The sequence below is a fragment of the Zosterops lateralis genome (genome assembly GCF_965231275.1).
Source record: "Zosterops lateralis genome assembly, contig: SUPER_6_unloc_1, whole genome shotgun sequence".
NCBI lineage: Eukaryota > Metazoa > Chordata > Aves > Passeriformes > Zosteropidae > Zosterops > Zosterops lateralis.
Genome location: NW_028154616.1, coordinates 301783 through 327222, shown reverse-complemented (window position 1 = coordinate 327222; position 25440 = coordinate 301783).

Genomic DNA, 25440 nt, shown 5'->3' with positions numbered 1-25440 from the left:
GGGCAGTGTTCTTTATCTCTTTCACAACACATCCTCCCTACAGGGGGATATCTTCTATTAATGGGCCGTTGAGTCTCACTGCATGACTGATAAAATTACATCATCCCATTATAAAATTACGTCATCCCTCCATCCACAGAGAGGAGCCCCACATTTCTACATGGATAAAAATCTGAGTCAGAACACCAGGGCAGTCTGTTTCCCAGTGGATTCCCAGAGGAAGACAGGACCCATCTACACCACAACTGGATCTTCAGAGGAAAACTACACCCTTCTACAGATCATTGTTTCAACAGAACTACATCTATCACTCCAGGAGAACTGCAGCCATAACTTTAATTGGATTGCTACCAACACCCTGACCAACAGGGTGTCCTACTGCATTTTTATTTTAATTTTCCTACTAAGGAACTGTTATTCCTATTCCCATATCCTTGCCTGAGAGCCCCTCTGTCACTCTTGATTTTCTTGCTTTCAAGTGTTTGAACCTTTGCAGCACCATTCTCATGCGGCTGGCTGTAAACTATATGTAATTTTAGAATTTATCTGTATGCTTTTCATAGTTCTCCTCTGAGAGGAGAACTTGATTGAAAGTAAGAGTGACCAATCAGGTCATGAGGTTGTAACCTCCTTGGGCCAATCCTGGCCCTCTGTAAAAAAGTGTATATAGGGATGGAGTCATAAAATTAAAGAGCTTTCCATGTTTGACCCTGCTGCTGCCTGCTCGCCCTCTGTGAGGGTCCACACCCACATTGCAACGTGTTACCCCTCTAAGTGAAGTGGTAACACCCCTCAATTTAAAAATTATGATAATATGGAGGGAGGAGGTTTACATTCTCCATTCAAAGTGAGGCTCCTGCCTTCCTTACACCTCTTCTTCTAAACCAGGACACATAGACACCTTGTGCTAGCTTTTCTATGAAATTGCATTGAATATGTGCACACTCAGACAATGCAAGAAAAACGACTGCTAGTACATTGCCAACCATTCTGTCTACCTCCAGCAAGTCTGCGGATGCCACTCTACCTCATTTCCTGAAACAACGTTTTGCGCCCATCTCCAGTATATGGTGTTTGGAATGGACATCATGTGTAGGACAACAGCACAACAACAATTCTTACAGAATGGAGGGGTAATTGATTGGGGACCGCATAGTATCTTTAGAAAATGTGGGACCAATGCAAGCATTCTCCCATCCCAAAAGGCAAACTGCAGTGTTGTTTGGCATGATGGTGGAATGGCTGGATCATTAATTCAATATTATTTAGGTAATAATGAATCCCATGTGCACAAACAGTTGTGGAAAATGTTGTTACCTTCTGTTGCAATAAGATATACCAAGTAAAATTAGATAAGAATGCTACAATTGCTACTTTAACACTGCAAGAGGAACAATTACTAATGACTTGTACTTCACATCTGTATTTTTTTTGCTTCAGCTAATGATTTCTTGATAGAATACATAAATGGTTTGTATTTTTTATTCACAGATTCTTTTGTTTTCAAAGTATGTATAACCTATGGAGATATGCATACCTATTCTGTCCTTCTTCCATTTAAAAGAAGATCTGAAATTTAGGGACCTTACTCAAGCATGAGAAAGACAGCATGGTCTCTCACAATTGGCTTGAATAGTCCAAGAGGAAATCTAAACAAGTTCACAAATTTCTGGATTTGTTAATTTTTGTTATTGTTTCTGCTGTAATAATATTAACCACAGCCTCTGTGGCTGTTGCTGCCTTAACTAATTCCATTCAAACTGTCCATACCATGGGACAAGCTTTAACTAATGCCACAATAGAATTACAAAGACAAGAAAACATTGATAAAGAAATAATGGCCAGATTAGATGCTTTGGAAAGTGCTCTTATATGGGTAGGCAAGACAATTGAGGCTCAAAAACCTCATCTATCCCTGCACTCTGATTGGGAACATTTCCATAATTCCTTAAGTGTCACTCCCCTTCCATGGAATGACACAGAACAGGATTGGGAGACAGTTAAAAAACACCTCCAAGGGGCCTTTGATAAGTCCTTACAACAGAATATACAGTCACTTCACACTCAATTAAGAGATCAACTCAGAACTTTACAAACTGAAGGAACAAAAGGTGTTGACAGATGTGAAAAATTATCTTTCTTGGCCAAATCCAAAAAATTGGTTTTCTGGGATAAATTTAAGAGTTTGGGTTTTAATTTGACTGAGTTGTCTGGCAGTGATATCCTTTTTATCTTCTGTCTTGTTCTTTTTACATAATCAGAGCTGTTAAAAGCACACAAAAACAAGTCATGGTTACCTTAGCCTTATCTATCACTCCTTTAAAAAGGGAGAGATTAGAAGAAACAGCAAAGCCTGGCACTGCAGAAAATTCCTGGGAAGCATGACAGAAAGGAGATTACACACTTTCTGAGAACAGGAAAGGCATCTTGTTTCTTCAGAGCCTGCAAACCTTGAGGAAACAAACAAACTGTCAGGCCGACGGATTTATTACAGGCCTGCAACTGGATTGCATGGACTGAATGAAGATTCTAACACTTAGTGTATAAGTTCTGTCTTAAATCTGAAATAAACAGGTTTATTTTGCACTCAGCTTGTGGTCTCGTTTTCACATGCTACAACCTATAAAAGTTCTTTCCAAACCAAGCCATTCTATAATGTAATTTCAAATAAAAAATAACATTGGGCTATACTAGATTCAGAATTCAAACACAAATGTGAACACAGGAACAGAATCAGACAAAAATATCTAAAAAAATTAGACCTGAAGTGATTCTTTGGAATGCCTCAGCTTCGTCATGTTTTCACTGAACCCAACACAGGGATTTGTGTCTCCCCTGAAGAGCAGTTTCCCAATACTATGGCAATTATTGCCAGGTGAGGTCCAGACACTACAAACATTACTCATTAGCAACAGGTTTAAGAATGACTACTCCACTGAGCACCTGAAAGAGCCATTTTGCTAAAAAAGAGTTGAATTTAGTTTGATTTAACTCAAGCTAGACTTCGCGAAAAATAAAATTTTCTGGAGGCTTGAAATCTGGCTTCTCAGGGACCTTCAGAAAGGAATTTTGGATCCCTGAGGAAAGTCCTTGGCTGCTATGGTGGCTGATAAAAAAATCCTTTCCATTACCTGACTGCATGCCTGCTTTTGAAGGATACAGCTGACAAAGAATGACATCTTAAAATGTCTTATGAAGAATTTCAGGGGAAATAAGATTTTTTAAAATCCTCAATCATACTAAGAAACTGTCCAACTTTACTAATAGATCACCCTTCAAAGGTAAACTGGTTTATAGTCAGTTCCCAGAATTAATGGAACATTCTTATCTCTCGTTTAAGTATACTGTGATATTCCATAGAATAGCTGGAAAATCCTGCTTATAAATTTCTAGTATTTCCAATTTCTGATTGGGTGAATTTTCCTTTGTTAATTTTCTTCGTGCAACAAGTGCAGGCTAAAAGAAAAAAGATGAGTCTGTTATCTTAAAACATGTGAAAATTAAAGCGTCACATTAAACTAACAAATACAGCAGCCAGATCCATTCACTCATTTATCAAGTATTTTTACATCTCTACAACAAGACTGCCACACTGTATTTCATTCTTTGATTAATGCTGTTCTAATAACATTTTGGAACATTACAAATCTTAGAATCACAGAATGGTTTGGTTTGGAAGGAACCATAAAAATTATCTAGTTCCAACTGCCCTGCCATGGGCACGGACACCTTCCACTAGACCAGAGCCCTGTCCAACCTTGCCTTAAGCACTTTAGGGATGTGGCAGCCACAACTTCTCTGGGCAACTTGTTCCAGTGGGTCACCATCCTCACAGTAAAAAATTTCCAGCTAATATCTAACAAGTTAGAGAAAATGTAGTGCAAAGATGTTGTGGTTTACAAATATATCTTTTGGTGCCAGTAATGACTATTTGACAATCCCAAATATGTTACAGTAATGGTTGTTAGTTGCCATTAAAGCAATGTACAGACCAAGGGTAAAATTAAAGAAAAGATAAGTTACAAAAATTACAGTCACCATACCTGCTAATGGGGAATGAAAATAGAGAATGGAGCGGTGTGGAAAGTTACAAACATAGTTATAACAATATTTAAAATTCTAGGAGAAATTGTTGTTGTTACTCCCAGGATGGAATATGGTCAGCATGCCTGACTTCCCACACAAAATACATGCTGAGGGGGCCTAAATGGAGGGTGAAGTGGAAATACCAAGGTCAGGCTCTTTTGAAATTCTTGCAAAAGGAGATACTAGGTGATACCTTGTGCCTGATAAGCCACATAGCACTGGTCAAATAAGGGAGGAAAAGATTTCTTGCTGTCGAACCAGCAACCATGGTGAGATCACGGACACTCACCCTCATTCCCAAAGGATACCTTGGATACAGTACAGATGTTACCTACCTCCAAAGTACAACCACCTGCCACTGAACATGATATATGACTCATCACTCAAGCTCCACTTAAACATAAAAATTAGTATAAAAGTAAGTTAAAAATGGGGAGAAGATAGGGAAAACTCCATTGATGCTTCTGCCATCAGTCGACAGGCTGAACATAGCTTTTCCACCATAGGGAGAAGCTATAGGGTAAGAACTGCAGTCTGTGTGCAGATCACTTAACTCAAGCTTGGTTTTTTAGTGATTAGAACTTGTTAATATACTGCTTTGAATAGATTTTTTCTATCTCCTTCAGATACTATCATTCTCAATCTTCAAACTTTAACCTGAACAATTTTCTATTATATTAATAAAGAGTGCTCCATAAATTGTTCTGTGTGAGTCCTTCAAGGGAGCTACCAGTTGCCAGCAGTAGATAACATACTTGAATGTGGAGACCTGGGAGGGGTCTCTTATGCTGTTGGTGTGTGTCCCTGAATCTTCCCTGAAGCACTGACAAACCAACTAAAGACATGGAGAACTGGGAGAAGGTCTCTCTGTTTCCATGTGACCCTGAACTGCCCTCCAATCCACCACACTTTTAGTAAAGGGTTCCCATAACTGGACTTTAACAGACTTGGTTGTGCACAAGGGTCTCAGCTTACACAAGGCACTGACAGACTAATCAAACACAGAGGGTTTGAGAAATTCATCTCTTTCACATGAAAAAAATCTTTGAATTTACATGACACAGTTCATGCAAATGTTACAGTAACTTCCCAGAAAACAAAATAATAGCCAAGATTTAAACAGTGAATTGGAACAAAAAAAAGATTGCAAAGAAAAGCTCATCCTTTAGAAAGAGCCAAAATATGTAGCTCATATATTACTGTTTTCTTCATTAGTAGACATAATACTTCAATTTTGAGCTAAGTCTTTATTGACTCAGTTAGCTAGACTAACATACATCTTTAATACTTTCAAATACATTGTGATTTTCTGGTATAAACTAAAGAACCCCTTATTTTCGTGTGATTTATTAATTTTCTATGAAGATAAAATATGCATCACTTATACACATCTCTCCTCTCTTGTAAGATGATGAAGTTGAGTTTTTGCAAAATCTATTTCTGTGACACCTGTTAAGTTAGGTGACTACTAACTTAAAACTATGTGAAAGAAGACATGTTAAAACTTTGCTTTTACTGTGCATTTTTTTCAGTATGAAAAGGGGAAAAATAACATATTTTCATTGTCCAGGAGGCAGATGAAATTCTCATTAATTCCTACTCCTTATATTTTAAGCTAAGTTAGAAATTTCAACTGACCTAAATCCTGAAATTCAAACCCAATGAAATTATCAAAAGAGTGAATTTTTTATGATCTTGACAAACCCCTTGTGTGCACTAAACAGAGCTGGAAAAATGCAGGATCTAAACTAACTTACAAGGATGGCAGATTTCCACTACAAATAATGTTTTTGTTAGTGACTGATGTCAGTTTTGTATTATAACTCCAACATAGTCATGCTGTCTCAAACTGCTCAACCCCCCCACACTGTGGTTTTACAATTTGTTATTAAAAGAAAATACTTATTAATGATTTTAGGGGGAAAATCTTACCTCTAAAGTAATCAGCAAGCATTATATAATCTAAGATAAGTCTCTCCTTCCAGAAATGCTTAAGTGTTGCTAAGACACAACATCAGGTCCACAATTGCTTCTATTGTAATAAAATACAAATATCTATCTTCAGCAAGATAACTTATTGAGTTCTTACAGAGCTCTTCTTGGAACTAACATAATTTAATATTTTCATTAGTGATTTTGCCACAAAAAATAAGTTTAACTAAATATGATGGTGCCCTAAAGCAAGAAGACTTATTAATATAAGGATGATGAAGAAGAATTTATAGCTTGCAAATGGAATCAGGATAAAATTTGGCAAAAACATGTGCTCTGTAACTGAGAGCAAGAATTTCTGTCTTGAGCTTGGAATTCAGCAAACTAAAGTCAGAAGAGGAAATCTTTGGATATTAATTGATCTCAGGATAACTAAACCACTCTATTACAGTTGTGGAAGAATCTGAGTGGAGCCCATTCTATTTCAACCAAGATATTTTGGACAGAAATAAATATTAGTGTGATTGTATTAATTGGACTGTACTTTGCAGTATGTTAGCAGAAAATTCATGGTAGAGCAAGATCATTTCAAATTAAAAAAACTCCAACAACGTAAAACCAAAAATATCTATCTTATGACTCAGATACGAATGCACTGCATTAAGGCTACTAAAATAAAGCCTGAGAAGCAATGTAGTTACTTTCTATAAATACACTATGAGCTCATAGGAACATATGAGAATGATTTAAGCTAAATTACTATATGTGTGCACATACATACAGCAAATAGACATAAACTGGAGGGAAATGAGCCATCAAAGAAAAAGAGTTCTTGAATATCCTCCCAGTAAATCACCGCAGGCCAAGAGCTGATACAACTCAGAAATTAAGTCTGAGCAAATTGTGAAAGTAACTATGTGCTGTGGTTGATCCTCAAAACGTGGTGCTGCTTGCTGTGAGAAAAAGGGCTGATGGATACCAAGGCCCAGGCTCTGGGTGAGCCTAATTTGATGAACAGGGAAAAGCCCAGAAACTAATCAGCACAATTCAACAAGTCTGGATAACCCACAATTCAACAAATCTGGTGGGTGCTCATCAGTGGAGCAGTTGCTACCAGGGACATGGAAAAAGCAGTGCTGAACAGGGGATGAATGGCAGTGGTTAAAACTGCAGAATACTGTCTAAAATTTGATATAAATCCAAAATTTCTTGCAATGAATACTTTAAAATACTGTGTAAGTTAGGTTCTCAGACCTCAACTGACTTCAGTCTTCAACTAAGAACACTTAGCATCTTCTATTAAAAACCTTCACACAAATGTTTCATTTCTAGTTGAACTAACATTTCATTTAAGTGTGCTGCACTAAAGAGTCACACTATTTTAGGTATTTCTCTAGTAAAACACTATCTGTATTCCTTAAATGTACTTTGTTTCTTGGCTGACTTTTCAGGAAAATCTTGTTAGCCTCAGCATACATTACCACAACTGAAGTATCTATACCACATATATACGATGCCTAATTTAATTGATGCCAGTTCTTACTTTCAATGTCAGTATAGGGAGGTAAGTATTTTCAGAAAAATCCTGCTGTAGGTGGGGTTTTTTGGTCTTTGGTTTGTAAATATAAAGAAATACTGGAGGAATCTGTTTCTCTGCTGCTTTCAGAAAGACCATGCCATGCCTTATATACACATACCTACTTCCCTCTTTTTTTCCCCTTGTATATTCATTGTCCACTCAAAACAGGCTTTACTGTAGTTCTTTCCAAACTTTAGATCAGAATTTGGTGCATCCATTATGGTGGTTAGAGAAACATCTCAATTAAAATGTCATGTAGACAAGTAAACAGTTATATTTCTATTTGTGGATGGCGATTTAGTTGGAAAATGGTCAAAAAGAAATACCTGCTCCACTGTATTTTACGTGAAAGAAGTAATTTTTCAGATAGCATGTTGTTTTTTGAAAGGTGGATGCATGCCTGTGAGAGATCTTGTGTTTGCAGTGAAATTGGAGTGGAGTCCAGGGCTGGTCATAGTCTGCATCCACCTGATCCAAGCCACATCCAGAACCACAGATTTGGTGTGTGCAGTGACATCTGCCAGCACTGGGGGACGCTTTTGAAAGGCATAAGGAGTGTAATTACAAAGATATCACAGAAGACTTTTTTTATATATTTAGAAGATGTTGCAGTTGAGCAGTTGGCTGTGCATCCCTTACTAGGTGCCAGGTCCAGAGCAGAAAGGGCTTGCAGGGGTAGCTTGCAGGGCTCAGCTGCAGAGGGCATGCAAGGCGCACACAAGTCACACAAAAAAAGAGCTGCCTGGGAAAGAAGAAAGTGATGAGGGAGGCTTTGAGAAGAGGAGATGCAGCAGTGAGTAGCATCACCACTGATGGCAAGAGGTGAGACCATGAAGGAATATCTGACTGTCACATGTATTCTTTGTCATGCCTGAATGCTGAGGGCTGGGGGAGATGGCTTGACTCAGAAGAAAGCTAACAGATAGGACCTGGAAAAGTTGTAATCTTCCAAAATAGCTTTCTTGTAATGCAGCTAAAGTTTGCACAGCTCCCATCTACAGTAGTTGCACACTGGCAGCTGACCAAGGTTTTTCAGCCTTACTGTCCATAAAGAGTTCTCTGACAATATTCAAACCCAAGCCAGTTCTGACCTTCCAGGTAAAGTGTTTATCTGGGCAAACACAGGCCACAGAAAGACCTTGCAGGAGTTTTGAGAGGATTTAGTAGTACTCACTCTTTTTTCCATGTCACTTGAGCAGTTTTTTCTCTTGGCAATATCCTTAGACCTCTTGAAATCTACACTCTGCTTGGGACTGAGCATGTAGGTCCAAAAAGCACTCATGACCTGACTACCTGCAGTGGCCAGATTCTATCCACAATCACCAAAAGAGATACAACTAGGGAAATTAAACCCAAATTTCAGAAACATAGTGATAATATATTAAGAATTTATATGTAATATATCATTATATGTTATTATATATTATATAATACCCATCTCAATATCAGTTCCCCAATTTCTCCTGCTTTCCACAAATGGTAGTATCCCTAGAAAGAGTTCCTTATCTCTCCTAAAAATGACGATGTAGAACAATCCTACATTGTTCCTTTTCTACTCTGACTTTTTCTCCTCAGGAAAAAAGCCTGTCCTTGGTTAAAATTGTCAAATAAATTACATTGTTTTGATTTGGCCTTGTGTGCTAATAATTAAGAATTTGGATTCTCTTTTGATAAAGTTTCTTTGCAGCAATGAAAATGTTGGACTGCAACAATTAACCCTTGGCTGCAAGTTACTTTCTGTAATAAAATGTGTACTGCTTTTGCCTCTCTGGTAGGTTTAATTAATTAGTTGTTTAAAAAACCACATAATTATAATTAAAATTGTATGTAACCTTTACCAATAAATCCAACTGTCTAAATTTCTTTGCTTGTTCTGTTTGAACATCTAGTTATCATAGCTGGTTAGAAACTTCTCTATGCGTACTTGTGCAAATGTGGTTTTAGCTAATTTCTAGTTTGCATTATTTTAGTTTAAGTAAATCTATGGTGTCTAGACTTTCTTTCCCACATGACTCCAGTACGAATGGTTTTGACCAGCACTATCCCAACCTGTGTAATTTATACATCTGTAGTATATTTTCTCTGTGTGCAGGCCAAGTTCCTGTGTAGATGGATCTCTGCCAAAGAACTTTTCCAGTCCTTCTTGCTTAATCACTCAAGCCACGATTCTCATACCAATTTATGGTCCTTCTGAGCTTGTCTGTCTGGCTAGCTTGCTCTTCAGATATCATACAAACTAGTTAATCCTTGGGGTCCAGATTTCAGACAGAGATGTGACCTTGCTTGGAAGAAAGGAGTGGCTCACACTTGGTGTTACTTTAGGAACACCTGTTCATTCAGGGCAAAGGCCCAGGTGGTCAAAGCGTAAGTGAGTGTGTGAGTTCTTGCTTGCCGTTATGAACATGGGCATTAAAGATGGAAATGAGGAGGAGTGATTTAGGTACAGGGGGGCATTGACATCACCATATAGGGGTAAAAGGGGTGTGGATACCTGAGGCCTTGGCTGAGCCACCTGGCTCTGCTAGGGCCATCAAGAACCAGGGGTGTGTTTACAGATAAGATACAAAGCTATACAATGGGCTAAGCCAGGGCTATTAAGAGATACAATGGGCAGAGCCAGGCCTATTATGTGGCTTAACGATGGTGATTAGGGAAAGTGGGGGAGTGTAGGGGTAGGAATGAGCCATTACAGAAACTTAGATATAAAAATTACAGAAATTTTAGAAAACCCAAAATGCACACTGCAACACCAATTCACTTCTTACTACAAACTGACAGGAACCAAACACAAATTTGTTAAAAACTATCCACTGAAAGTAAACAAATTCATCTTTCTATTTATTGTTCTGGTTTTATACATTTGTTAGTATTTTAAATTTGCAATTAAATCCAATTTGTCAAGCTATTTCTCGGTTCTAGAGGAAGAAATCTTATCCATTTCTTAGCTTCTTTTTGATTTCTTGTAAAGGGATTAATTGCTGACGAAATACTTTAATTAAACCTGAAAATATGGAAGGCAAGATGGTAATTTGTTTCAGGCAATTCTGCACAGACAGTTTTAAATGTACTGCCCAAAACAATCAGTTAAAAATTGCTTTAAAAGTAAAATATGAATGATAATTCAAGTCTAAACTCTAATGTCATCTCACCTGTAGATTTTGCCCATTTTGGAGAAAAAGTATTAAACTAATTGACTTTTTGAAAAGCAACAGAACTACTACCCTGGATTTGCCTAAGATTTTGTGTGCTTTGATTTCACCTTGGGCCCACTTAAACAGTGTGGAGACAATGTTTAATGACAAAAATACACAAGGAATTCAATCAAAAATATGTTTGAAAAGAACATCAAATTACTTCAGCCTTAGGGCTTGGTCATAACATGTTTTTCAGTAGTTTATTCAGAGGGTCATATTGCATTTAATTGGCTGATTGGAAACAAGATTTAGGTCCTGTTGGTGCCTACCTTTTTAGGATCCTGCTGTAACTCCCATAGTACTGGAATCAGTAGCTCACATGAAACTCATTTTCATGGGTTGTAACACTTGTTAAGAGAGTAATCAAACCTCTTACAATTTCATGTTTCACCTGCAAGTGTGGAGCCCCTTGTGCCATTAAAGGAATTTCCAACTGCCTTGCCCTGGAAAAGTGAAGATTACCCCTCCTAGATGTAACAAAAGTCTTTGCCCCTCTGGCTCCTTGCAAACATTGTGCAATCTTCTCTTTGGGTTTTGCAAGTCCATCACCCCTCCCATGGTAGCCCCTTTCCCTATTTCCCCATTGGCTATGGGGCCAGCTGTCCTGTTCCTCTCTTCCCTATGGCCACTTGCCCCTGCCCTGTCCATTGTATCACCCACGAACCTGAGACCCTGTATAACTGAGAAAAAACACATGGGTCTCCCTCTTTGGCTCCGGATTCCACCTTCAGCACATGGAATAAACGCTTGTTGGAAATTGCTCTGGGGCTGGGAGCCTTCTGTCTCTCTGCTGAGCTAGCCTTGTAATGTGTGTGGATGCGTGAGCTTGAATTGCTGCCTGAATTCTTCTCAAGCAGTTTCTCTACTGCAGAGGCTGACTGGGATACAGTAAGGCTGTAGCTGCACTCCAAAAAAGACACACTGTTACACATAAGAAAGGAGAAAGGCAACTAACATGATGCTGACGTCATGTTCCCCTACCAGGGTAGTGACTACTTGAATCATTAGACAAAGAGAGAGAGGCGACTTTTATTTGAAGATATATATTTACTGTGTGATTCCTTTCCCCATCTTCAGAGCCAAGTACTGCATTCCAATCCTAATTACCCTGCTGTGTTTTATCAACCCTTTTTGCCAAATCTCTGAAGTTCCTCTGGGGTTTCTTGAGTGGCTCAAGATGATGAGAAAATGAGGCATTTATTTAGAAGAATTAAAGACTGTAGTCAAAATAGATAGTGCTGAGATAATGTAGCTAGGACTTCCCTTTTGCTAACAGAAGCCTGACTGAAGGAACTGATAATTCTTGGATAAATCAGAGGAGCTGTCAAACTAGGCTTCTGCATCCTGAATAATCAATAGACCCTATGAACACAATAGAATCATAAATCAAACAGTCCTGGGAAAAACAGGATTTAGCTGTCACGAACACTAGAGGTTAAAAAGTCAGAGCTGAGGAAGACAATCTTACTTCATCATTTTGGGACCCCATCCCATAAAAAAGACCACCGACCCATTTCAAAGAACAAAATACATATGCTTGGTGGCTTTTTGGGCTAATTACCATACGAAGCGGGGAATGGGAGGTACCAGAGTTATGAATATGCATTTGTAGTTTGTGTATTCAATACTCCTGTAGATAAAAGACCCTGTGATGATCTGTAAATTGCGTGTGTGTTTCTGGGAGCAATCCCGCACGCTGCCCGGCGTCGTAATAAACATACACTTTCTAACTTTAAACTGTTAGAGAGTCTTTGTCCGTCATAGTTGGATATTGGTACTAGATCAATGTCCATAGTTTTTTAATAAATCAATACAGCAGATGTCTTTTCTGTGAGATTTCTGGTGTCTTTCAACAGGGTCAGGAGTTTCAAAACTCTACTAAGTTTCAGAACTCTACTAAGCCCTACTAAGCCTTTTTTGCTCACCATGTCCTACCATCCTTTCAGCCTTTGTGAAGGACCAGACACAAACATATTTTGTCTCAAACATTCTGATGACAGGAAAGGTGTGATTGGAAGAGGGTCCGGGGGGTGGGCAGACCTGTTCTGAATCAACATCCTGCTCCACCTTGGGACTGATGCTCAGTCTGTTGCCATAAGGCCTCGGTTAGCAGTAGTTAGGCTAAGGAGTTGGTCCCTGTGCAGGCCCATGGGAACCAAACCTGAGAAATGAGGCCTGAGAATCTGCTGATGTAAGGAACAACGTTTAAAGGACTTAGTAGAGCATGTAGTACATATAGGTATACAAATTACTTGTGAAATATGATTACATGGTTACCAATAAAATGTTTTCTATGGTGGGAGTTAAGCTTAGAGAATTAACCTTTATTTTAGCTAGAGCAAGCGTGCAAAATTTATAGCCTTTAGAAAGGTTACCTGTAAGATGAATAAAGTAAAATACGTAGGAGACTGCACGTAGCCTGATGAAGTAAGACTTGTAACAAAGGTATAAAAGATAAGCATCTTTTGTAACCAACTTGGGACCCTGACTTTGAGACATTAGTCCTCAGGTCCCCGGGCCCTGAATAAAGCACCGCATAAACTGACACTCTGTTGGTTTGTGTTTTCTCTCGGGAACAGGCAGCAAGTCCACCTATCCCTCTACTCACTTCCTGGAGAAAGGCTCAAAGGGGCTGTCTGCACACTTGCAAAAAAAACCAGCAAGAAAAATCTAGTTTGCATAAGAGGTATGTACTAAGTTAATTGTAAAAGGAAGTAGATCAGGCCCCCTTTTCAGTGCTTTTTTTCTTCCCTTTCTCTTTCACTCTTATCGTTTACCCCAGCTCTGGACCATCCATGTGACAGGAACAATGCAGCATCTAAGAACTGGTATTCTTTGTTCTCTTTCTCTCTCTTCTGTCTTTATTTCTGTCCTTCTTTGCTTTGCCTGTGTAAAGAACAACTATCACATTCTATCCCAGACTCCATACTGAAGTTCATTGCTAGAGTGGGGAGCTTGTGGAAGTGTGTTGTGGTTTGTTCCAGCACCTTTGAAAAGTGGTATTGTGGCTTATACCAGCACCTTGGAGAAGTGGTATAGTGTGGCTTCTCATCCAGCAACTTCGAATACTGTGCTGTGGGAGTTGAGAACTTATTAAAGTGTACAGTAAAAATTAAGGGTATATTAGCCATTGCTTTTGAGAAGTGTTAAAATTTAAGGGCTTGTTAACCAATGCCTTATGTGTCTAAATAGTGGGCTGGTTGCTGAATCAAAAGCAACTATATAATAAAAGCATAAGAGTTCTTTGACACATAATCTTTGTGCAGTCTGAGGAGGACTTAGAACAAACATCATGACCCATACCAGTGGGTTGTGACAACCTCCAAAGCAACCCTTTTGCAGCATGTGAGACTTTGTTAAGCTCTCAAATAGCTATTTCCTATTTCATGATCCTCCTGAACACCAATATCAGCAGCATTGAGTGGTCCTGGAACAGGCTTTTCCAGGAAAACAAGATTAGTTTCATTAGCCATCCTCATATGGGCTTCAGAGTGGCACATGGAAAATCCATTATATCCTACCTGCCACTAAGAAGGCTACAGAAGTGCTGCCATGGTTTAAAGAACTTGCTCCTTACGGATATTTCTTTTCCAACCTATTATACTACTGGTGCAGTTTTCCAGCCTTACAAAGCCTAGGTACCAATCATCTCCTCCTCAAATCTGCCTTTCAGGATATATATTCTGCTTTTGGAATTCAGAAAGAGCCACCAGCATCTTGGTGTCTGTGAATGTTATGTACTTATATATGTGTATGTATACACATACATAGCTTTATAAATATATATGTATGTATACAAAAATGTAAAACATCATACTGTTGCCATCCCTGAATGGAAAATATTCTGATTGCTCAAAATTACTTTATTAAAACCCACAAATTATAAAATTTGTATTCATAATAAAAAACATCTTGCTTCACAGCAGAATTACAAGCCACATTTTTCATGATAGGAAACATAAAGAATGATCCATATGTCTGCAAAACAAGGCATGTAAATTACTATGTAGAAGCAGAATCTGATTTTAAATATAATTCACAAGAACTCTTGTGTACTTAGTCATTCCTATGCCTTTCCTACTTGGAAGCAAAACACACAGGGGTCAGATTCAGTCACAGCACAAGATAATATAACTCAGATTAGTTCACTGTGATTACATTAGTGTGAACACTTTTGAAATCTAAAGACAAAAGCTTGTAATACAGATTATTTCAAGTGATAAACCTCACAGCACTGCTGTGTGGCATGCAGAAACATGGCTCTTTCTCTGCTGCAGCCACCCACCCTCCAGCAACTTTTCTCTTGCTAGAGAGATCCATGCAATTTCCCCATTCAGGTGAATGTTTATCCCTCTTGGCAAGCCAGAAAGCCTTCCTCCTCTGGGGCATTGAAGGTAGTTTGAAACAAGATAATCCTTTCTTTTCCTTTGTTTCAATGATAATATATTCCTTTGGCACAAGAGGAGGCAGTTTCTCCATGGCCCCAGTAGCACACAACTTGTCCCATTGGCTGCACACAGAGACAGAAGGAGATTTCTTCCCTCTTGATGCAGCACCAGCTAAACAAAAGGGCCACACTATTAGCTGATTTATCTTTTCCTCAGATCCTCTTTTACTGTTAAGTCCTCCCTGGGGTCTTACCAAGAACCATTCTACAGTTACCAGTTTTTTGACAGAAAAAATAAAAATTTCATTTATAGAGACAACAGATATTCATATAAACACAGACTTCCAGGTATCTTTGGATGTCACAGAAAATGGAATTCCTTCCTTTCTTGACCTGCCTCCAAGCTTGAAAATAGTTTCCAGAAATAAGGAAGTTTTAGTTATTCTACAAGTTGTAAGATCCTACTACCAAGTAAAATGAACAAAAACTACTTCAGGAAATGTGGGATCATATTTTTTAAATGTTACTGTAACAGTCATTGATGAGAGTTTTAGAATTGGTCATCTGTAGAGAATTGCCTTCATATACCAAGCAGTAAGGTTTACCTACACTCGGATGCCAAAATATGCCCTTGGAAATGATTTGCCAAGCAGTAACCCAAGTTTCTAGAGAAGACAGAGGGGGCCATTTGGCAAGGAACTATTTGGTCCCCTTGGGATGTGCTATATTTGCAGTACATTGACCCTTCTGATTGATTCAGTGCAGTCAATACTTAAATACAGCTTGTACTTTCCTTGAGTGTTTGTGATACAAAGCTCCAAATAACACATACTCACCAGTGCCTAAATTTCTCTGATTTGCCAGTTTTTATTTTTCTCCACTCCTTTGCAGCAGCAGCTATATTTGCTTCAAAGGTTCCAAGGAAAAGTCTGTCCATATGGAGTCTAGTCTTGCAGTGAGACCTACAGCAGTTCTAACACCCCACAGAGTCCCACCATTGTCTGACCTGTGGATAACTTTACTTGTGGTCAAATATCTTGGGTTAAATTAGGCAATAGGGATTTTAGTTGATGTTAAACCTGATGGGTATTGGATAATACCCACACTGTGGTTGCCGTAAGAGGAAGAACGTTACAGTAATGAGCTACAACTTCTAGATCTACAGCTTTCAAGTTTCCTAGGATATTCTTTATTCTTAATGATTTCATCATCCTCTAAGAGTTTTTTATGATAAGTGCAACTAAAATAGAACTTATTTTCACAGATCCTGTACACTCTGCTATACTTAGTGCTTAGCGATATTAGAAGACAGAATTTGGTGCAATGTATCCTCTCTGCTGTTCCCTTTTAGTATTGGTAATATGTTGGATAGTCTTTGGTTTAATCCTAATGTAAAAAAAATATGCAAAATCTAACAAACATCTCTGTTTATATTTTAAATAAACAGAATATGAAGTTAAACTTCTCTATATTGACAATTTTAAGCAATGTCAATTGTGGTGGTCTGGTGCAGAAGCAGATGTGAAATGTTTGAAGGCCTGCTCTCTGCAACTGTAATTTAATATTAGTGGTCAAATATAATTTTTTTGATCTAAATCTAAAATAACAATCTTTAAAAGATTTAGAAAAAAATGTGACTGGTAGTGAGAACAATGAATTTTCACTTTTTTCATAGAGGAATCAGATGAAAAACTTTAATTTTTTTTTTTTGTCTCCTTCAGGCTTCAATCTTTAAAGATTTTTTCATTCTGTTGCACAATGCTACAGCATTTGGAAAAGATCATATGCTGGCAGGAGATTTGTTGCCTTCTTTATATATCTAACTGAATAAAGATACAGTTTAATACTTTACAATTTAATACATTGCTCAAATTTTACTTCAATCTTAGTCCTAAATTCTTTATAAAATAACCAAAATAATAGCATCTGGGTGTGCCAAGATAAGGTTCCAAAACATGAGGTTTTTTTCTAAAAAGACGAGTGCAGATACATGCCTTTTCTCATGCAATTATAGATTGAGTGCTTTGTGTATAAAAGCCTGACAATCTTCCTTGATTGTATGGCTTTCACTATTGAGTTGACACATTTTTTGCTTTCCATTACAGAAAAGGACATTTGTCTCAATTTTGAATACCAGAAGAAATATGCCCACAGAGCCTTGAATTTGTGTTAACCTTTAGAAAAGATTAATCACTCATGCTGATGGAACAACTTCAGAGCCTGGATGCACAGAAATCTCAATGCCCACTGCAAATATACCTCCTATAAAAATTAGTTTCACTTGCAGATTCTTGTTCACAAGCAAGTTAATTGCGCACAAACTGTGGAAACTTGCAGCTCAAGATAAAACTAAGTGTCAAACACCAAACTGATTAAATTGCACTGAGGGTGCCAGTGATCCAGTTTAGGAATCAGACAGAAGCAAAGAAATGAGGGTTTAATCCTGGTCTTAACCTGTTATCTTTCAGTGGACAAGCCAATGCCAAAACAGACAGAAGCATCTGTAAGAAAACAGTGCCTCAGAGCCGTCACAGAAGTGATGTCAGCCCTGGCCTTGGGGACAAGACTGTCCCCTCTCTAGCTCTTTCCAGGGCAGGGGAGAACCACTCCTCTTCAACACCCCACCCCCTCAAATATGTCCCTCCTTTCTCTCAAGATAGAAAGATACCAGAAGTGAGAACCATTGATGTATTTCTGTTGCATTCCATACAATAATGTAGGAGGGATGCCACTTGACGTTAGAAAAAGTTGTATCATATAAAGTCTCCTTGCAAGCTACTCAGGATGATACAGCTTCACAGCAGATTAAAGCATACTAATGGCTTTGCAATTAAAGCCTCAGGCTTATAACACCTTATCGCAGGCTGAAATCCCAGGAGCGTCAACTCTTCCTTCTGGGAAGAGAGAATTGGTATTATGCAGGTGGTTTTCATGCTCATTCCAAACAGGATGTAGCTTTAAAAATGTGTAGTTTTAAATGTGTTATTCCAAAGTACTTTATTTAAAAGGGGAGGAGATTGGTTTTGTTTTCACCTTCTACTTGCTTTGAAAGATGAGCTAAACAAATAATTGGGAAACCCAAAGCAAACCTAAAGCAATCCCTCAAATTCCATATGTATGTACACGTTTATACACATATAAGTGTGTGCATGATATTGTACTAACACTCCATAAGAATAATTTATTGTTCCTTACATTGAGTAGCATATACAAGACTTCAATACAGTACTTCCAGGCTTCAAAACAGTACTTCAAGGCTCCAATACTCTTGCAGACCAGACAGCAATTCATTTGGGATCAAGTCCTCAAGAGTGTGGAAGGCCTTGTAGATACTCCATGCACCATGTTGCAATCCTGAACAGGAGTCGAAGTGGACATTCAGATATAGCATACTTCTCCCTAAAACCAGTTACACTCTCTATGTTCCATTTCCCATTAATGGATCCCTTGACAAGGTCCCAGGCACAGCTCTTAGATATGTGAAAGCAGAAGTGGGAGATGTTGGAAAGTCTGAGCTCAATTTGTAGGGGCTTATCCATCTGGCAAACAGCTTTACTCTAATGGTAAATCATTTCACATTTGGCCAGCAACCTCTGGGCAAGATGCCAAAGCACAGAAGATATTTCCACAGCAGCAGATAAGCTAATGGCTGTTCATAGTCCTTCCATTGCCAGCTCTTCAGTTCTTTCATGTCTTATGAGAAGAGCTCCCACAGCTGCCTTGTCCTCCTAGAAGCTAGATAGTTGACTGACACTCCATTATGTTGCAGGAGAATTAATTACCATTTCCCGGCATAGAGGTTTTTGTCACTGAAAAGTGAAATGTGCTTATGTGTCATCCTCTCTTTTTATCTTCAGATTTTAAGACAAAATTGTTCTGCCTGGCTAGCTCTACAGACCTCTTTCTTTTGAATCTACCTTTCTTCATACTCATCTTGCACAAGCAGCACTTTGAACACTGTTGTTGAATTGTTGCTTAAATAAAGGAGTTATGGAATAGAGTTTTAGTTACCCCAAAACATTACTGCAACATGTAAGTGAAGGAATTTCCAGTCTCTCATTTATTCTTACATATAAATTTCACTTCTTTAAGGTTGCAAGTCAGAATTTAAAGGGCCAAAACTAATATCAAAACACTATTTTCCCTGGACACTGAAATAATGTGTTGTCTAATGCATTGAACATGTCATGACATGAAATTTTTACACCACTTACAGGGCTCCCATGCATTGTTCATTAAAGGCTGAAGTTTCTAATAGCATGAGTATATGCACAGCTGTCATCTTTTCTAATGGCACTAACTGTCTGAAAGCAGTACGGCATCTACATGGGGTAAAATTTCACATATATTTGCAGTTTAAGAGCCTAATTAATTGTACAAAGTTCTAAGTCCATAAATACAAAGGATGGGAACTTCCAAAGGATGGGACTTTTTTACAGCAACTATAGAGCATGATCAAGATCTGCTGGTGTTACTTGACTAGATTCATCCCAGCTCCCCTGTGTTGAGAAATCCCTGAGTACATCTCTGATGAAGGTCTCCATGACCTTTTATAGGATGGGACACGCAGCTTCTGACAGAGTGTATTCTACAAGAATAGAACTCTATGGGGCAAATCAAACTTCTCATCAAATATCAGCAACTTCCCATCACCTCCTGTATAAATTACTATGACTGTGTGTGTTAAAGTTGCTCTCTACAGGGTTTGGATAAGTTTGTTATACACAAACACATCCTAAAGAGTAAAGATGGTGATAGTAATTAATCTCCCATTGCTTAATATACTCTTTGTGGATTACAACACAATAAAAATACATAAAAGTATTCCAAACCCTTAAAAATATTAATATTGACTTTCTACAAAAGCATTCTGTCTCTCAGTATGGTTATTAACCATTTTTGTTACTTCCTGCATTGTTTCATAAAAGGTTATGCTCCAAATAATCTCTCACTTGTCAGGAAACTCCTATTAATTAAAATATTAAGGAGTTAAAATTTCACAGAAAATAGCTATCTCAATACTCATGCAAGACTACTTTAGATTACATTGTTTACAAGTTGAAAATAATTGATAAACTGTGCCAGCATGACTAAACCAGTTCACCAACACTAATCAAGCAAAACTCTCATACCTAAAAGCATGTACTGTTGATAGGTGTAATTCCTGGAATAGATTCAGAAAAAAACCATTAATGCATCAGGCATTTAGAAATAGCAGAGAAGAGTGTTTGACTCTGATTCCAGGTTCCAGAGCAAGAAACAAATAAGAAAGTGGTGGTTTCAGTCAAAATATAGCAACTTTATTACATTCCACTACCTCAGTACATTTATAATTCTTTTAGGGATTATCAATAGTATTCCCAGAATAATGCAAATTTCCATAAAAATTTGCATTCAAGGGTTTTGAGCATGACAGACCTCAATAACAGTTACTGTACTGTAGTCAGTTTTACACGTTGTTTGCTAATCTTTATGTCTGCTATTGCAGTGGTCAGTCAAACAATATGAGTGCTGTCCAAGAGCAGGGCAAAAGAAGTCCCCTGCCCAGGTCATGCTACCAGCAGATCTAGTTTAAAAAAAGAAAAGAGAGGCAGGAGCTCAGCCATCATCCTAGAATGGAAAAGCTAACAGTAAAAGTAATTTTCTCAAAGCTCAGAGCACACTGGGGATCTTCTCCCTCTGCCTTGGACTTGAGCTGTAGGATTATGTTTTCTGTGGTGACAGAATGAACACAGACAGCCTAAATCTGAATAATCCTGGCCCCAAGAACCACTTACGTGATTGAAAACAATTGAGAGTACAGCATCGTGTTTTTTTATATCTCTCTCTCTTTTTTTTTTTTTTTTCAGTTGTCTTGCGGTTAAGCAAAATGTCTGCCCTTCTCCAGCAGTAAACAGCATACATGAGTTGCTGCCATGACATCTTGTCTAGCCAGCTGAGATGCTTTGAGAAAACACCTGTGATGCAAGTACGTGTTGTGCTTATGAGCTTTGCCAAAGTAAACCTTTAATCCATGTGAATACTGCACTGCTCAGTCCTTTCTTCTTTCTCATCTTTTATTACCAGATCCCTTTTCTGCAAATTATGGAATAAAAAATAAAGATGCACTTAAGGCACTACAGGCAGGACTTGTTCACGCACCCACAAAAAAAACCCAAACAAAACACCAAAACAAAACCAAACCAAACCAACAAAAAACAACACCAAAAAACCCACATAAACATCCTGTTATTCTTTTGCTGGTTAGCAAAAATGGAAACAGCTTGAGCACAGGCTGGTGGCAATGATCCAGGACTGTGATATTCTGCAACTGGAAACACTCACTTCTGATGTTCTGAACTTTAATAACTCTCAGTATTGCTGTGTGATGGCAGCTTCTTGGGCAACTGCTGAGGTTTACACATTCCTCTTGTTGTCTGGGGCCATAATGGGAAAAAAAGTTCTTTTAAGCGAAGGCTTCTAAAGAAGACAAAGAACTGTCCTTTCCCTACCATGAAAGACTCTAATGATGGTAAATTAAAAATAATAAAAAAAAACCATGCTCTGTTTCCAGACACTACAGTACCACTCTACAACACTGATATGAGGAGAGGATGATGTCCAATTTTACCAATCTTTTGGAAATCATCTGCCATAAAGCAGCATCTTAAACTCTTCTGCATGCCAAACAAGCACCTGTATCCAAAGCTAACTGCCGTGGTCCCCCAAAATGGAAGTAATGAGCTGGCTTAGGGCATTTATATTACATTTAAGGTAATGACAGAAACAAGAAATGTACCAAAGGTCTTGAGGACAGAATCCAGCCATACTAAGCTGGCAGGAAGTTTAGAAGTTTAAATTTAAATATTAATAAAGGAGCAGTTTGTACATGAGGGAGCCTAGTGTGTGTAGCAGGAAGGGAGATGTAATTGGTGGTAATTTTTAACAGAGTGAAGAAAAGAAGGAAAAAATATCAATAGGGAGACAAATACTATCTACATAAAAGTGTCAGTATCAGAGATTTTAAGAAGAAATGTGAATGCGAGGGTAACTATGAAGTGGAGAGTAATAGAGATTTTCAGTCGATCTGGAAAAAATCCTGGTTTGCTTTTTCTGTTGCTTCTGTTCTAAGTAAATAGTGGCTGGAAGCAAATTGTTACTTTAATGTTCTGAGGACGTTTTCTCTCTCATTACCAACAATTTTTGTTGTAAGTTTCATATAAGCCTCAAGACTGGAAATTTTCATCCTAAAAGAAATTTGATTCCAGCTTCAAGATTCTCAGTTTCTTTGTAAATAATATAAAATTAAAATAAATTATATAAATTTAATTGGCTCCTTTTATTTGTGACAAGTGCTCTACCAAATAAAAAATAAGAAGAAGTTAGGGCTTCTGAAATAAATAAACCCTTTTTCCTCTGTTTGTAAAGGGGATCCAATTAGGATTCTGTCATGGTTGTAGCCTTGCATTTAGTACAATTTAGGTTGCATTTTAGTGATGATGTAGGTCTAGAGGCTTTTGCTCTGACCACCTCAATCTGCTCATCTATTGCACCATGCTACTTGCTAACGTAGACATAGCAAATTTTATATAAACCCCAGACTTCCAGAACATAAAACATACAGGTCTGGAAAATGATCAAATTATCCCAACCAAGCTTCAGACTAAATTTGAATCTGGAGTTTTGAATACAAATTTAACTGCTACTTTTTTATCAAACAGTGAGTGTTACAAAAGATGTGCTGATATTTACATTTTCATTACCACAGGATCTAATTCAAAGCCCATTAAACTCACTAAAGGAATTCATTCTCTGATCTGCACTGTCCTTCCTTTCAGCTCATAATTATTTGTATACTTGAGTAGGAAGGACCTAACCAACACAATTTTTTGTTGTTTGGGAAAAAAACACAATTTTTTTATGCTTGTGAAAAAATTAATATCAGCCTTCCTCTCTGACACCAGTTAGGTATCTTTAAAATGATACAAGAATTCAAAAAAAGCAGTTTTTTCTCCATACACCCAAATCTGTAAAGCTCTGATCACCCTCAGTGCCTGATACAAGTTGGAAAACAGTTATTATGGTACACGAGATGAAGGCCTACATTTGTCACTCCATTAAAAATACCTTGTGAATGTATATGACCTCATGAAAAACTAATAAAAGATATTTTACCAAAAGAAAATGAAATGGATTTTTTAAGATTTATTTTTGTTATTCTTCACAAACCTTGCATCGCTATATCAAAAAGCTCAGCTGATAAAGCCATTTCAGTATGATGGAACAAGTGGAGTTTTATGCCTGAGGAATGGTTATAATTATGAACAAAGACCAATTTTCACATTTATAAGCAAATTTACATATGCAATCATCCTCCTTCTGTTACGCAATTGTATTTTTTCTAATGACACAAACAGACTCACTCTTGGCAAAACATTATCCCAGATCTTTGCGTGAACAGTCTAAGACATTACCTTTTATTTCAGTGTAGTTGGTGCTGAAAATTTCACCACTACAGAAAAATTTCTTTATTTATTACATTAAAAACAACGAAGTGAAAATGCCATTTCAAAATAACAGAAGACTTTTAGTCTGCATACCTTTCTTTCTGCCATGGAAGATCTTGCAGGTTCATGTTATAGCCATAGTCACTGACACGCTTCAAAGGCTACCAACATTAATTTGGCAGCAACAGCCAACCATCATGCCAAAGCTGACCACAAATCCTTGTATTTCTGCTACATTGTTTAAAGAAATATAACTGAATGGTGAAAAAGAGGAATTCTTCTTGGAGGGATTTTAAATTGCAGCCACACATCCACAGTTATTGCCAAATAACTTTCAGGCAGCCCCTCCCCTGGGGGTGCAGGACGTTTATCATTACCCTTGCAAAAAAAGCCTGAGCATGCAAAATGCCAACAGAAACCTAAACAAAGGAAGAATGAAAAATTTACATTAAAGGCAGCAGGTTTAAGTTACGGAGATGTATATAATTTGTTTTGATTTTGCTGATGATAAAATATGTGTTTAAGAGGCTACTCTTGCAAATAATAACAACAATAAACAAATGAAGCACCAAGCATAAGTGTCAAAGAAAGAAAACAGTGATATTTAACAGAGGCAAATGGTTCAGGAGGGAAGAAATCTGCTCAAAAGAGGATGAGATGTAATGGCTTCAAAATGCATATCGGTAAACAAAGTCTTTCTGCCCAAGTTTTCAGGTATAGTATACCTGAAAAAATCTTCTGTGAAGAATTTAAACATATCACAAAGACAGATGCAGGTTTAGTTTCACACAGGAGAGCACTCCCTCTGAGACTGAGATGGCCCCCATGCTGTTAGAAATGTTTTCTTTGCTCTTTCTTCATGCTGTGGATGTAAAAATTAGTATTCAGTTCAGTGTTGCCCTAAGAGTGGTGCACTCCCTTTTGGTGATGGATAGTTAGGTGAAGATGGGTGCAAGAATATGTATGACTCCATGGTGGTTAAGTACAGTAACTGTATGAAGAATATATAGAGTCCAAGTGAAACACTGGCTAAAATGGTATTAAGAATAGACATGGGCATGTGTTAAAACACTTAGCTGAATTTTCAATTATATGTAGGGTTTGGAGGAAGTTTAGCAAAGTTCCAAAAGCAACACTGATGTCTTTAATTTAAAAAAAAAACCAATAAAACACTGAAAGCTAATAACTCAAATTAGTTCTATCTATCTAGGAGATAAAAAGTATCTCCTCTTGATGTGCTCTTCAAGACATTTCCAGATTGTAGAATTTTTCTTATAAATAGTTAAAAATTGCCTCAGGTTTTTAGTATTGTACATATATATACACACCCACGCTCCTATACATGTACCTCCTATACACACACCCCTGTACACACACAATGTATGTAATAGTATATATACTCTACCAGTGCACATTCTAGATTTACTGTTTTATATGAACGTATATAAGAAAAACGTTTTCTGCTGTTAAACACACCTAACATTTCAGCAGATCAGTGAAAGTAGAGGAAGTATAATTTAAGTACTATGCTTTTTATAGTGGCAATTAATAGAAGAGATATTAAAATTATATATTGTGATTTACAGTGATGTATGGCATATTATATTTATAGTTAAAGATGTCAAAATAATTTCTAGTATTCAGCAACAAATGACATCTCTATAAAATTATATTATCCATAGGTATGCTCTTAAATTATATACTGCCATTTATGTTTCTCTAATAAAGGACTATTTTTTACAACATTAGACATATATTTCATTTATTTGTAAAAAG